At 38.6% G+C, this 13,505-nt stretch overlaps 1 protein-coding gene and 1 non-coding gene across 7 annotated transcripts in view; both read right to left on the minus strand.

Annotated features, from left to right (window-relative positions):
- SSH2 (slingshot protein phosphatase 2) overlaps window positions 1-13,505 on the minus strand; it is a 243,783-nt gene that overhangs the window by 74,396 nt on the left and 155,882 nt on the right. The window lies entirely within an intron of this gene.
- TRNAG-CCC (transfer RNA glycine (anticodon CCC)) lies at window positions 2,165-2,237 on the minus strand. Its single transcript has one exon. It is a non-coding gene; the product is annotated as a tRNA-Gly (tRNA).

Raw genomic sequence — 13,505 nt, forward strand, 5'->3', positions numbered from 1 at the left:
ATAATGGCATGTACATCAGAACGCTCTGTTAGGGAGTTCTGTGATGGAAGCAGAAGTTGGTGGAAGTAGTTTGGTGCTGGCTCTGAGTGTACTATGAAGTAAACTTGCAGATGCTGTAATGAGCATTTATTGAGTTCCCATCTTGTGCTGGGCATGGTGCCTGGCACTTTACAATCACTATCTCGCAATAACTCCATGAATAGAAGTTATTCTTCCCATTTCACAGAAGAAAGAAAGGTTTGCAGGATAACTTCCCTAAGCTTACCAATTACACAATCAGCATGACAAAGCAGGGGTCAAATTTTGGCCTGTTTCCAAGTTATGTTGTTTTGCTTTGTGTTTTGCAACTCTACTCCATGGCTTCTTTAGCAGTCTGAGTTCTTTCTTTGCCTGTTTTGTACAATTCAGGCCCATTGCAGCCTACCTACCAGGGTACTGGCAGGGTTCCAAGAAGTAACTCAAATTATCAGAAAACCAAGGTTTTATGTTTTGGTTTTAAATTAAGTAAGTTCAGTGGTACTTTACTACAACCTTACAAGTAATTCTCAAAATTCACTGGCCAAAAAATTTAACCCAGTCTGTAAAAGAAGTCTATCATCTTGCTTGTCTAACCAGTTCTTCTCTAGTTCTCTAACTTAGGCAAAGAAAATTAAATTATTTGCCAACAGACACTCTTTTTTGGGGAGGGGAACTGTGCCACATGGGCATGGATCCCCAATCAGGGATTGAACCTGCGCCCCTTGCAGTGGAAGCATAGAGTCTTGACCACTGGACTGCTAGGGAAGACCCAGCAGGCACTCTTAAAAGTCCCTCAAAGATAGTGATCAAATAAAGATACTGATCAAACTATCAAATAAAGAGAAACAGAGAAAGGCATGTCACAAGTACGCTGACTCCTCTTTTAAATCTTCTCCTTGGTTTGCTTTACTATCCACTGTACTGTCTGATGTTTTAAAGTCCTTGGCCAAATCCTTTTATTATATTTGTATCTGTTTCAATGCACATTACACAGCCTCCTGGCACACACAATGAAATCCAGGAGGAATGCTGTTACCAGTGCTTAGGTTCTGAGACTTACAAAAGCAGTTACCTTTTACTGAATAGTAATACTAGTGGTGATCATGAAGGAGTGAGAGGTGGGAGAGAATGAGAAGGAAGAGAAAAACACAGCAAAAGGCCAAAGTTCAAAGGACAATTTAAAGAGCTGTTAAAGAAATGGGAAAAGAGAAAGCAAACAGCAGGCAGTCACCTTAATCAACTCATATTTTATAACAGATCTCATGCTCCCTGTTTCCTAGTCTTCCCTCTTACAGAATCATCACAGAATTGTACCACCCAATACAGATGAAAAATGCACCCTATTTTTCCTTGCAAATTTAATTTATTAAGCTTTCTTGATACCTGATCTAATTTTAATAATTTTTCAAATACACTAGATGTACCTTTTTGGATAAACTTAGAAAGAAAGCAATGACCTATAGCACCTTCTTCCTTATTTTCAAGATAGCATTCATGAGAAATCAGAGGGCTAGGGACCAAGAGATCACACAGTGGTATTTTGCAATACTCCAGTATGCAATATGAAGCAATGAGAATTCCAAATATTTGGATTTGGAAAAAGAGGAAAATATTTAAATCAAAATGATCCAAGAGTAAATTTAAATTTCATATGTGTTTAAATGTGCTGGAGGGAAAAATGATAAATCATCACATACCTGCTCCAATACAGGAACAATCCTACACCAGCTGCCTAGATGTTTTTAGGTACTGGCTGAGTTAGGTCACAGAACTACCCCATGATGCAACTCAGGACACAGGAAAACATAAGGAACAAAAGGAAATGATTTCTAACTGTCAGGGGCAATTCTCTTGCACAGTGATTGGAAGGAAGCAGCAATCCTTTTATCTTCTAACATGGCAACAAATAGTTAGCAAGGCTATATGTAAGTCTTGTGGACTTTTTCAGTCCTCAGGGGACCCTACATACCATAGAGGGCTACCCTTTAAATATCTAAGCACAGGGGACCACAGCATGTCTAACAGAAAGGTGGCTAAAGGTACTCTTTTTTTTTTTTAAAGTTTTCTTTCTAAAAAAGTAAAATTAATTAATTTTTATTTATTTATTTGGCTGCGCTGGGTCTTACCTGTGGCATGTGGGATCTAGTTCCCTGACCAGGGATTGAACCTGGGCCCTCTGCATTGGGAGCACAGAGTCTTAGCCACTGGACCACTAGGGAAGTCTCTGAAGGTATTCTTAAAGGTGCAGATTTTTTTCCCCCTATTATGGGGGCTGTATGAATTGAGCCTGGTAGGTTACAGTCCAAAGGGTCACAAAGAGTCAGACACAACTGAGCACACCTTTATTTATATTTACGATAAATACTGATATATGGACTAACTTGTTCTTTTATTTACTGTTTTTGCTTTTCTTGTATATTTCCTTTCTTCCCATCTACCATGGTAAAGAATATATTTTCTATTTTACATGCTTATCTTAACATTTTAATAAATATATTTAATGCAGCAAATCAGTATTTCTAGTTTGTAGATATGTTTTTTCCTACTCCAGGCTGCCATGGGATGGGCACAGCAATGTGCCTTGAAAATCAATATACTTTAAAACAGCAGTTTTTAGACGTTAAGAAAATTTAAAAGCCTACACATATATATCTCACTTTTAAAGATAAAAGTTGGATCTTAGCCACATTCTAAAAACTACTAGGATGTAGGAAAGGAAAATAAGAGAACTAGGACTCACTGACAAAATGCTGATAAGCTGCAATGCCCTTTCGGTAACTCAAGACCAAACACCAGAAGATGAGGCTGGGATCAGGGGGAAGAAAACAGGGAAGTGGCTTAAGAAAAAGGATATAACCAGGCAAAAAGCTATGCATGTAAAGAATGGGAAGGTAACATGGCAGGAGTGAAAATGGCTATTTGTAAGAATGGTGGCTTTGAGGTGGCAATTCCTTTTTGCAAATATATTTTTAATGATTCTTATCCTGTGTTTTTAACTTTAAAAAAGGACCCCGAAAGGGAAGGGAGAGGGCAGTACAGGAAAACACACCGTGGGAACACAGTCAAGCACACAGATGTTTTGCGTAAGCTGTGTTTTCAGACATCTACCACTGTAACGAGACTTGAAAAAGTCAAGCTGTCGTCAACAAGTTCTCTGAAGTGATGGGTGGGGCTTGAGAGAAAGTGAGCTGTGATGAAACCAACAATTAGTACCCTCAGGGCTGAGAAAGCCGCAGTTTCTTAGATAAGTTCCTCATTTATGAGCCACCTCTGCCCCAAACGCTTTGCCATCAGCAATGTTTGCTAGGCAAACAAGGATGACCCAAGCTGCCCTTCTGTCCATTTCAAGTGATCAAGGTTCTTTGTCAGCAGCACCACTATTTCTTTGCAGTGAGAGCTTCTCTCTCTGTGGTAGAAGAGAGAGGGCACAACCTACTGTATAAAAATCTGAGTGGGAAGCAGGCTGCCCTACTCCTCCCTTCTTGTTTCAATTCCAAATAAAAATGCTTATCATGTACAGAAAAATTCATGTAAAGGCAAAGATAATACAATCGTTCATTTGTTCCACCACCTTGCTTTGGCATATTGTTAAACTTTGTTTCTGTTTAATGAGATGTATATTCCTAGGTCTACACTCTTGGCTTTTTTGGTATATAAGGCAATGAAAGTTCACGCACACTGCTTTATATAGTGCCCAGTCTTAATACTATGTATGGAGTATTTAACAAATGTGATCTGAAAATGACAATGGAAATGATGCTAAAGACTCATGTCCACTTTGAAGGCTAATGAAGTATGAAAGTCACTCACTATAAAACCTCTGAGTAGCACTGACGTATATGCACTAGCTGTGTGCATACTCAGTTGTGTCTGACTCTTTGCAACCTTATGGACTGTAGCCCGCCAGGCTCCTCTGTCCATGGAATTCCCCAGGTAAGAATGTACTGGAGTAGGCTGCCATTTCCTCCTCCAGGGGATCTTTCCGACCTGGGAACTGACCCACGTCTCCTGTGTCTCTTGCATTTGCAGGTGGATTCTTTACCACTGAGTCACCTGGGAAGCCCAACATATATGCACTACCATGTATAAAATAAGACAGCTAGCGGGAGCTGCTGTATAACACAGGAAGCTCAGCTCCGTGCTTTGTGGTGACCTAGAGGGGTGGGATCGGGGTGGGAGAGAGGCAGGCTCAATAGGAAGGGAATATATGTATACTTGTAGCTGATTCACATTGTTGTACAGTAGAAACTAATGCAACACTTTAATGCAACTATTTTTCAATTAAAAAATTAAAAACCAAAACCAAAACCTTTTCTCTGGTGTCTGTGTGTACACAGGCTGTGTGAGTGTTCTTCTTTGCAGCCTTCCATCACTCCTGATGCAAAGAAGGGAACTTCTATTCACAGAACTTTCAACTTGCAGAGTTCGTACAAAGTTCTAGCTGGTGTTCTGTCTTGAACTTCCCTTTTCTGAGAAGTTGAGTGTGCTGGATGGGTTACCGTCCTGCATCTGCCTTCTGAGTGAGTTCACTACAAAAGATTTTAGAAACTTCTTATTCAGGCACAGTAGCCTCTTCTAAGTCTTATGTGAGCTCCCTTTACTGCTGACATGACAATGGAGCTGATAATCTGTAGGTTTATATAAACTTGTTTGGCTAAAGCTACCCAAATTGCTCATATAATCTCACTATATGGTGGAAGAATAAGAGGCAGGGTTGCAATAAATATGGATAGAGGTAAGCAGGTCATAGATTAAAAAGGTCTTATATGACTTGCCAAAGAATTTGGACTTTAACCCTGAGGATGACAGAGATCCAAAGTTTGCATTACCAGAAAGATTCTTCTAACTACAGCATGGAGAATGGACTGGAAGGGGTTGAGACTTAGAAAGAGGGAAACAGATGTTACTTTAGTGTTCCACGCAAGAAGGAGACAAGGTAGTCAATCAGTGAGCTAACAGGAATGAAGAGAAGATGGATATCTTGGGGATATTTGTCTAGTTTATTTTTTGGTACAGATGGAAATTTTACTTAAAACTTATATTGTAAGAAAGTCTAAAAAAGAAAGATTTGATATGTGCCAATTCCTTGCAATCTAAGAATATCTTTTTCTTTTGCATCTCCTGACTCTGCAGACAAACTCTTTCCTTTAACAAATCTCATTGCTTTACAGACTCTCACCCAGGAGCGTCAAAAAAAAAAAAAAAAAAAAAGTCTTATTTACATGGATATTAACTTTTATACCACCTGCTTCTGTCCAAACTTTTCTCAAAACAGGTTTGTTTTCTTTTTCTTCACTATCTCAACTTTCTCTTGTTTTACTTTGTTAATCCTCAGATTTGGAGATCAAATTTGCCTTAACCTATCTGCTAGCTGACAGCCCATCATCCTGCACAAGCCAGGGAAACTTACAGGCAATTCTTCCTCACGTCACTTTGTTATCACGCATGTCTATATCGTTTCCTGCCAGGCACCAAACTTCTAGCATCAAGGAAGAACAGCTGAGGAGAATGCTTTTACACAAAAGACTTCCCTCCTTCCTAATCCCCTACTCAACGGATATGACAATATACTGCTGATGATATAGTCAGGGGTCAAGTTAAACGGAAGATAATGCAACTAAGTTCTAAAACCACCATTTTCAACCGATCATAAAGAAAGCAAGGTTAACTGTCTGCACATAATATAACAAGCAAAAAATGAATCAGAATCTGGAAGCTGACTTCAATCAAGAGAAGGCAAGCGAATTTTACAAATTCATCTGTATTACACTAGAACAGGACATCAGTGAAGAACTGCCAGGCCGGTAATACTAAATCTCTTTGGCTCTCAGTTAAATTAAGTTAGATTATTAAAGACAATCTATAGGAAGACATATTAAGAAAAGGCGGCAAGAATACACAGAAGAACTGTACAAAAAAAATCTTCACGACCCAGATAATCACGATGGTGTGATCACTCACCTAGAGCCAGACATCCTGGAATGTGAAGTCAGGTGGCCTTAGAAAGCATCACTATGAACAAAGCTAGTGAGGTGATGGAATCCCAGTTAAGCTATTTCAAATTCTGAAAGATGATGCTGCGAAAGTGCTGCACGCAATATGCCAGCAAATTTGGAAAACTCAGCAGTGGCCACAAGACTGGACAAGGTCAGTTTTCATTCCAATCCCAAAGAAAGGCAGTGCCAAAGAATGCTCAAACTACCGCACAATTGCATTCATCTCACACGCTAGTAAAGTAATGCTCAAAATTCTCCAAGCCAGGCTTCAGCAATATGTGAACCATGAACTTCCAGATGTTCAAGATGGTTTTAGAAAAGGCAGAGGAACCAGAGATTGGCGACACAACTGGCGACAGAACTGAACTGAACTGATGAGAAGACAGCTCTCACAGATAATTAATCTCCTCATCTCTAAAACCAATAGTTGTGTAAAACATAGCTCTGAAGAACTTAAAAAGAATTTGTATTAAAGATGAACCACAGACTATCCAGAGGAAATTTAGTTCAGTTCAGTTGCGTCCGACTCTTTGCGACCCCGTGAATCGCAGCACGCCAGGCCCCCCGTCCATCACCAACTCTAGTAAACCTGGGGAATATACCTAAATCACAGTAAAGCTGCCATGTTGTAATAGCCAGCTAACTTTGTTTCTTATTTCTCTTCTATAAGTGGGATCATAACACTAAACAAGGTGTCAGACTAAACGACGATAAAAAATTGTGATGAGGTAGCTGTATCAAACCTTTCTACAAACAGATTTCCAGTTCTCAGGTCATATTTTCATTGACTTGGAAGAGGCAGCAGGGGCACACCTGGCCAGGACTCAGCTGCCCGGGATTTTCTGATCTCACTTGACACCTGGCTCGGTGCCACTGAGTCAGTTTTAGCACTTTAGGCAGATTCTCTATTTATAAAAGAGAAGGTTAGTATCTCACCTGCTGTATGGAAACATGTAAACGTAGAGAGGAGGAAAATGCAAGGGACTCACAGGTGACCTAGAGTTCTTGCTCTGTCACCACTGAATTGTATAATATGGCATGAGAGAATTATATTTCATTTTTCTCAAACAACATTATAAACTTTTAAAGTTTGTAATTTTAGGAGATTACCACTAGCAACTGTAAAAGCATTCCATTAGTTCAAGAGGAGATCACTTTATTTTTATCATATTAATCAGTCAAAAAGACCAACTAGGTGTTTCATAGCAGAAGTAACTCTCAAAGAATTCCCCTAAAAGGTTAGGTCACAACAGCACATTCAGTTCAGTTCAGTTGCTCAGTCGTGTCTGACTCTTTGTGACCCCATGAATTGCAGCACGCCAGGCCTCCCTCTCCATCACTAACTCCTGGAGTTCACTCAGACTCATGTCCATTGAGTCCGTGATGCCATCCAGCTATCTCATCCTCTGACATCCCCTTCTCCTCCTGCCCCCAATCCCTCCCAGCATCAGACTCTTTTCCAATGAGTCAACTCTTCCCATGAGGTGGCCAAAGTACTGGAGTTTCAGCTTTAGCATCATTCCTTCCAAAGAAATCCCAGGGCTGATCTCCTTCAGAATGGACTGCTTGGATCTCCTTGCAGTCCAAGGGACTCTCAAGAGTCTTCTCCAACACCACAGTTCAAAAGCATCAATTCTTTGGCGCTCTGCCTTCTTCACAGTCCAACTCGCACTGCCATACATGACCACTGGAAAACCCATAGCCTTGACTAGACGGACCTTAGTTGGCAAAGTAACGTCTCTGCTTTTGAATATACTATCTAGGTTGGTCATGACTTTTCTTCCAAGGAGTAAGCGTCTTTTAATTTCATGGCTGCAATCACCATCTGCAGTGATTTTGGAGCCCAAAAAAATAAAGTCTGACACTGTTTCCACCGTTTCCCCATCTATTTCCCATGAAGTGATGGGACCGGATGCCATGATCTTCGTTTTCTGAATGTTGAGGTTTAAGCCAACTTTTTCACTCTCCTCTTTCACTTTCATCAAGAAGCTCTTTAGTTCCTCTTCACTTTCTGCCATAAGGGTGGTGTCATCTGCATATCTGAAGTTATTGATATTTCTCCCGGCAATCTTGATTCCAGCTTGTGCTTCATCCAGTCCAGCGTTTCTCATGATGTACTCTGCATAGAAGTTAAATAAGCAGGGTGACAATATACAGCCTTGACGTACTCCTTTTCCTATTTGGAACCAGTCTGTTGTTCCATGTCCAGTTCTAACTGTTGCTTCCTGAGAAGCATACAGACTTCTCAAGAGGCAGGTCAGGTGGTCTGGTATTCCCATCTCTTTCAGAATTTTCCACAGTTTATCGTGATCCACACAGTCAAAGGCTTTGCCACAGTCAATAAAGCAGAAATAGATTAAATGACGTTAAATCCTATAGGCTTCTCCTTCTTAGTAACCAAATAGTTAATCTGTTCACTGGATTCCTGTTTCCACTGGAAAATTTTTCTACAAATGGAATCCCATCCCTCCCTTACTCGAGTGTTGATCAATTAAAAAAGAAAAAGATGAAAAGATGTACAAACTTTAGTCACTTGTTGACAGAGAGTTTGTGCAAGGTTTCTAGAAAGGTAACAAGTGTCAGAATTATATAAAGTTATTATCCTCAAGTACATGAAGCTTAGGCTTTATCTTTGAAACTCTGAAGAAATGTTAAGTTTTGGTCAATGAAATAGAAAAGGAAACTGCCCCTTAGGCATGTTTTCATATGGAATGAACTCCTGGTTTCTTTCTGAAGTGATTCACTTTAGCTTTTAAAACAAATTTTTTGGTTTAGTGCATAAAACTTTTTACCCAAGGAAGCTGAGCAGCTGGAAAAAGCATCTTTACCTATAGGCAGAACCAGAATAGTTCTGTTTCTTTAAATATAATTGTAACACTAGTAATGAAGACCAGCTAAGGTCATTGTACTGTCTCTTTCCATATCAGCCAAGTCCACACCTCGCTATATTTAGACAAGGTATGCATGCCCCACTAAAGATAGAAGACTCAGTCCTAGGCTTAGGGTCACAACAGTGGGGTTATTTCCTCAGCTGAGGGGGAAAGACACACACGAAAACAACCCTGTATTGATGCGTGCATTCCTTGGAAACCAACAGAACAACCAATGCTCAGCTGTATTTCACTAGGAACAGAAGTATAACCTCTAGTATGCATACAACAGTCTCTACCATACGTAACTTCACCACAGTCAGGACTAAAGCAAAGGTAACTCACTAGCCAGGACTGGTCACCATGCCTCAGCCAAAGAGCCGTCTAGGTCAACAGGGTAAAATATTCAGCCGTTTGGTCTCCTAGGAACTGGAACAAATAGGTTTCAACTTGGGAATTCCCTGGTGTCAAAAACACCAGGGTCTGCCTGGTACAGTCCTCCAGCAGGGTCTAGCTGACAGCCTCTTAGACCATCATCCAGCAAAGAAAGAACCAAACGGGGACAAAACTGACTTGTGTATTTAAAAAGAAAAAGCTTATGGAACAGGGATTTTATAATAAAGATTGTGTTGAAGTGTGTCAAGGACATGGTAATGCAGGTAACAGGAATCTCCTTGGGTGGACATATTCTATAAGGGGACCCTAAACCTGGACTCAAAACAAAGAGCCTTAGGAAAATATTTTAAAGAAAAACACAATTGCCCTTGAAAGAAAGCTAAGAAGACCCTAATGACCATCAGATGTTTTTGGTACCTCCCCAACTGTCAGGGAAAAAAATTAAATACATTTAAAGAATTCAGTAAAACATGCCTCTGAAATGTAAGTATAACAAATAGAAATCTATTTATTTTCATTCAAAGGAAACTGCACATTGCAATTATGAACATTTCCACTGCAGGAAAGATAAGCAGATGTTGGATGTTTTCCCAAAGTTTTTAGTGTCACTGAAGAGGCCTACATTTTTTTCAGTTTCATGGTCAATGCTAAAAAGGCAATATTTAGAATGTTTTTTCTCTTCATACATATTTGAACATTTCTACAGTGACATATTTAAAGAACAGTCAGTAAAGAGAAAACAAACATACAGCTTATATACCATATTTGTATATTCATTTTCTAGTATATACTTCTAAACTAAAAGCTACAGAAGATACATATTTAATATTTTAAATAGGATGAATTATGAAAAAACTCCACTCTTGTTTCCTCTGCATTAAAATCCTACTCAATGAAAAATAACTGCATTTAAATATTCTCAAATGAAACTGAAATAATCCTTTTGGAGGAAAAAATACTAAGATTTAAATAAATAAGTTTCATTTCTAAAGGGTGTTTAATTTCAAAGAGAGAGAAACTGATCTGAGTTTTCTTGTGGCTTTACATGCAAAATGCAGATTTTTTTTTTTTCTGCCACAGCAAAGATGCACTGGATTAGGGCCTAAATAAATAAATAGCATGAGATCGCAAAAAAGCAAAAATGCCACATAACATTTGATGGCTCACAGTTCTAAGAATTCGTAACTATACATTGTAAGCTGCCGAAACTGGCATTAATAACAAAGAATGGTTTAATGGGTTGGCGAATTCTTGACCCTCAGAACACAACACAAACAGCACATTCAGTCCACTAAATATCTAAGCCCAGGGCAGCGGTCCTCAAACCTCTCAATGAGCTCTTTATAATTTAATAAGTATCTGGATTAAAATGTATTTAGAAATTCTCCTAATTCTTCTGACAACTTTTCCTTCAAAGCAACAACTTCAAGTCACTTCTGCCTTCCTAGAGTGCAAAGCACCAGAAATACTGTACACCAATATTGCTTCTCTTTTCAGTCACCAAATAGGTTGTGACTATTTGCTGAAGAATACAAACATTCAGGCTTTACAGCAACATTCTGTTTTCTTTAAGCAAATACTATTCTTAGATTATCTCCTCCAAGATTATCAGAGAGAGAGAATTCAAAAGGCTGCATAATCCTCAATAGAGAGAAAATGGTAGGTCAAAATCTTTCACTGTGGGAAAATCATGAGTGCTTGTTTAAAAATGGATAAATGAATCTCACTGATAAGGTTAAATAGCTTAAAAACACCTTATTTAATTTCTAAGTCAACTGCCCACACAGTCTATTCCAGGTTCTTAATTTGGGGTGAGGGCAAGGTTATTACATTCCTTTGAGGATTTAGTGAAAACTATGGCTTCTTCCTGCAGAGAAATAAATGTACTAATCATTGATATACAGATCCACTTTTTCAAATGATTTCATTGTATTCATGAACTTAGTCTTAAACTCCAGATTAAAGGAAACTTTATTAATAGTTGCTCTGAAGAGATGGGCAATTGGGAATCAATAGTACCCACCTCCCACCCTGTCATCTTTTAGCAGATAACAACTCAGCTTTAACAAGAGGCAAACACTGAATGACTGGTGCTTGGATTTAACTTTGAAGCCAGAGGAAACCCACATGAATAGATAAGGCTGGGACTTTCTAAGGGTCTTCTATTAATATAATACTCTGGACTCCTGCCATTCTAAAGCACACAACGGGAAAATCCTATGAAAAGACCCTTACCTGCTCCATAACCCTGCCTCCTTGCCTCTGGAAATCCCTCTACAATCAACTTGCTTATATCACAAAGATTCCCAAGCATTAGGCTGAAGACCTACTGAAGCCCTGCAGTACCAGATACAAAAGGATTTCAGCACAATAGAAGATTTTGGACAAGATTTTGAAATTCATTAAAGTCAAATCTGACCAGTGAAGTTTTGCATTTCCTAAACTTGCTGGATACTCTGGAATTTTTTAATAGCTACCCAGAGAATGCCATTTCATGCAGCATGCTGTTACAGTCCTCATATTCTAACAGTGTGAACAATCCAACATCACTAATACATTAAACATTGCTTTATGTGCTAGTGACTCAGCATGAAGGAAATGACTAGATTTAGTTTTTTTTGATCTTATGATTTTAGAATCCATGCTACATGGGAGAGAGGATTAAAGGCAAGGTATGAGTACCATGAAGGCTGTTTATTTAAGTTAACAATCTTTATCTGTTCCTATTATGTTCATAAATACAGTCACCTCATATTGTTTATTTAGATTACCTGTCATACCTAAGAAATGATTTTATTTATTTATACCAAATGTCTACCCTTTAATTTGTGGCTCAAAAATTTTATCAGTTTACTGACCATTTTCTCTAAAGCAGCACTCCTTCCAGGTTACTTTTCATTTTTTGTTTTGCTTTACTTTTTCTTTATAAACTGTATCATAAGCTGATTATTTACAATAGTTTATTTACATTCTAGAATGTAAGTTCTAAAAGCTCAGAGTTAGTCTTTTTGGATCATTCCCAGTGCCTAGAACATTGTAGGTGATCAATACATAAATGAACAGGTATTTACCAAGTAGAGATACAAAATTAATCAGAGGCAAATACAGCACAGTAAAAAAGCATGAGATATAAAGAGGACTTGGATGTTAGTCACTGCTCTTGAATTTATTAGTTACATAACCTGAACAAGTCATTTAATCTCTTTGAACGTCAATGTCTTTCCTTTAAAATGACGCAAAAATATTACTTCAAAGGGTTATAGGCAATAAAAAAAAAGCAAAAACTTGTTGCAAATATTAATGATTATATCCCAGCAGTTATTTTTGGAAAACTGGCAGAAAATTCTGTAAATCCGATCAATTTTGAGAAAGTAAGTTACTCTATTACCTAACCCTTGGTCTTGTAGAACTGCAGAGGCAGAATGAAGTAGTGAGGAAGCACCACATGAAAAGGGATGGACTGGAATCTCACTTATCAGCTGGCTGAACTTGAAAAAAATCTCTCAACCTCTCTGAAGCTTACATTTCTGATCTACTGATATAAAATGTGTGTGAGGGGGTGCTACCTCAAAAGTGTAATTGTTCGAATCACATGTTAATTAGGAAAGCACTTTTTACACTTTAACACAGAATATTTAATTTTGGTTAGATTGATTACCTTCCCTTAGAGAAAATCCTAATCTTGTTTGTTTCACCAGCAAAATGGAAGGAACTAGTACCACAGAATGTGTTCACGTGGACTACAGACAGAGTATACGCACTCCCAATTCTTTCTGCAAGTTCTCCAACTTTGGTGAGGATGGAACAGAACAGGAAAAGACAGAAAAGGAAGATAGAAAATGGAAAGCGAAACAGGTTTAGAAAGACACAAATTAGTAGCAAAGAACAGGTAGCAAGTGGAATAAGTAGCCAAGTTCTGACTGTGAGTCTATTTAATTTCATATCCAAGGTCACAGCCCATTTCATGAATATGTGACTTGTGCAGCCACATTAGGTCAGTGCTTGAAAGGGCCTTGCACTTGATTCAATGCTCTGATGCTTTTTGAACGGGGGGCCCCCAATTTTCATTAGCTGCTGGGCCCTGCAAATTATGTAGCTAGTTCTGCTCGAAGTCTTTCCACTAGACTAGAGGACAAGGACAATCGCTTACAACCTCAATGAATGCATACACAGACCATTGCTAACTTAAAGGACAATTATTAACAAGTAGACTTTTAATTTGGAG

Source organism: Ovis aries, chromosome 11 (genome assembly GCF_016772045.2).
Source record: "Ovis aries strain OAR_USU_Benz2616 breed Rambouillet chromosome 11, ARS-UI_Ramb_v3.0, whole genome shotgun sequence".
In the NCBI taxonomy this organism is placed as follows: Eukaryota; Metazoa; Chordata; class Mammalia; order Artiodactyla; family Bovidae; genus Ovis; species Ovis aries.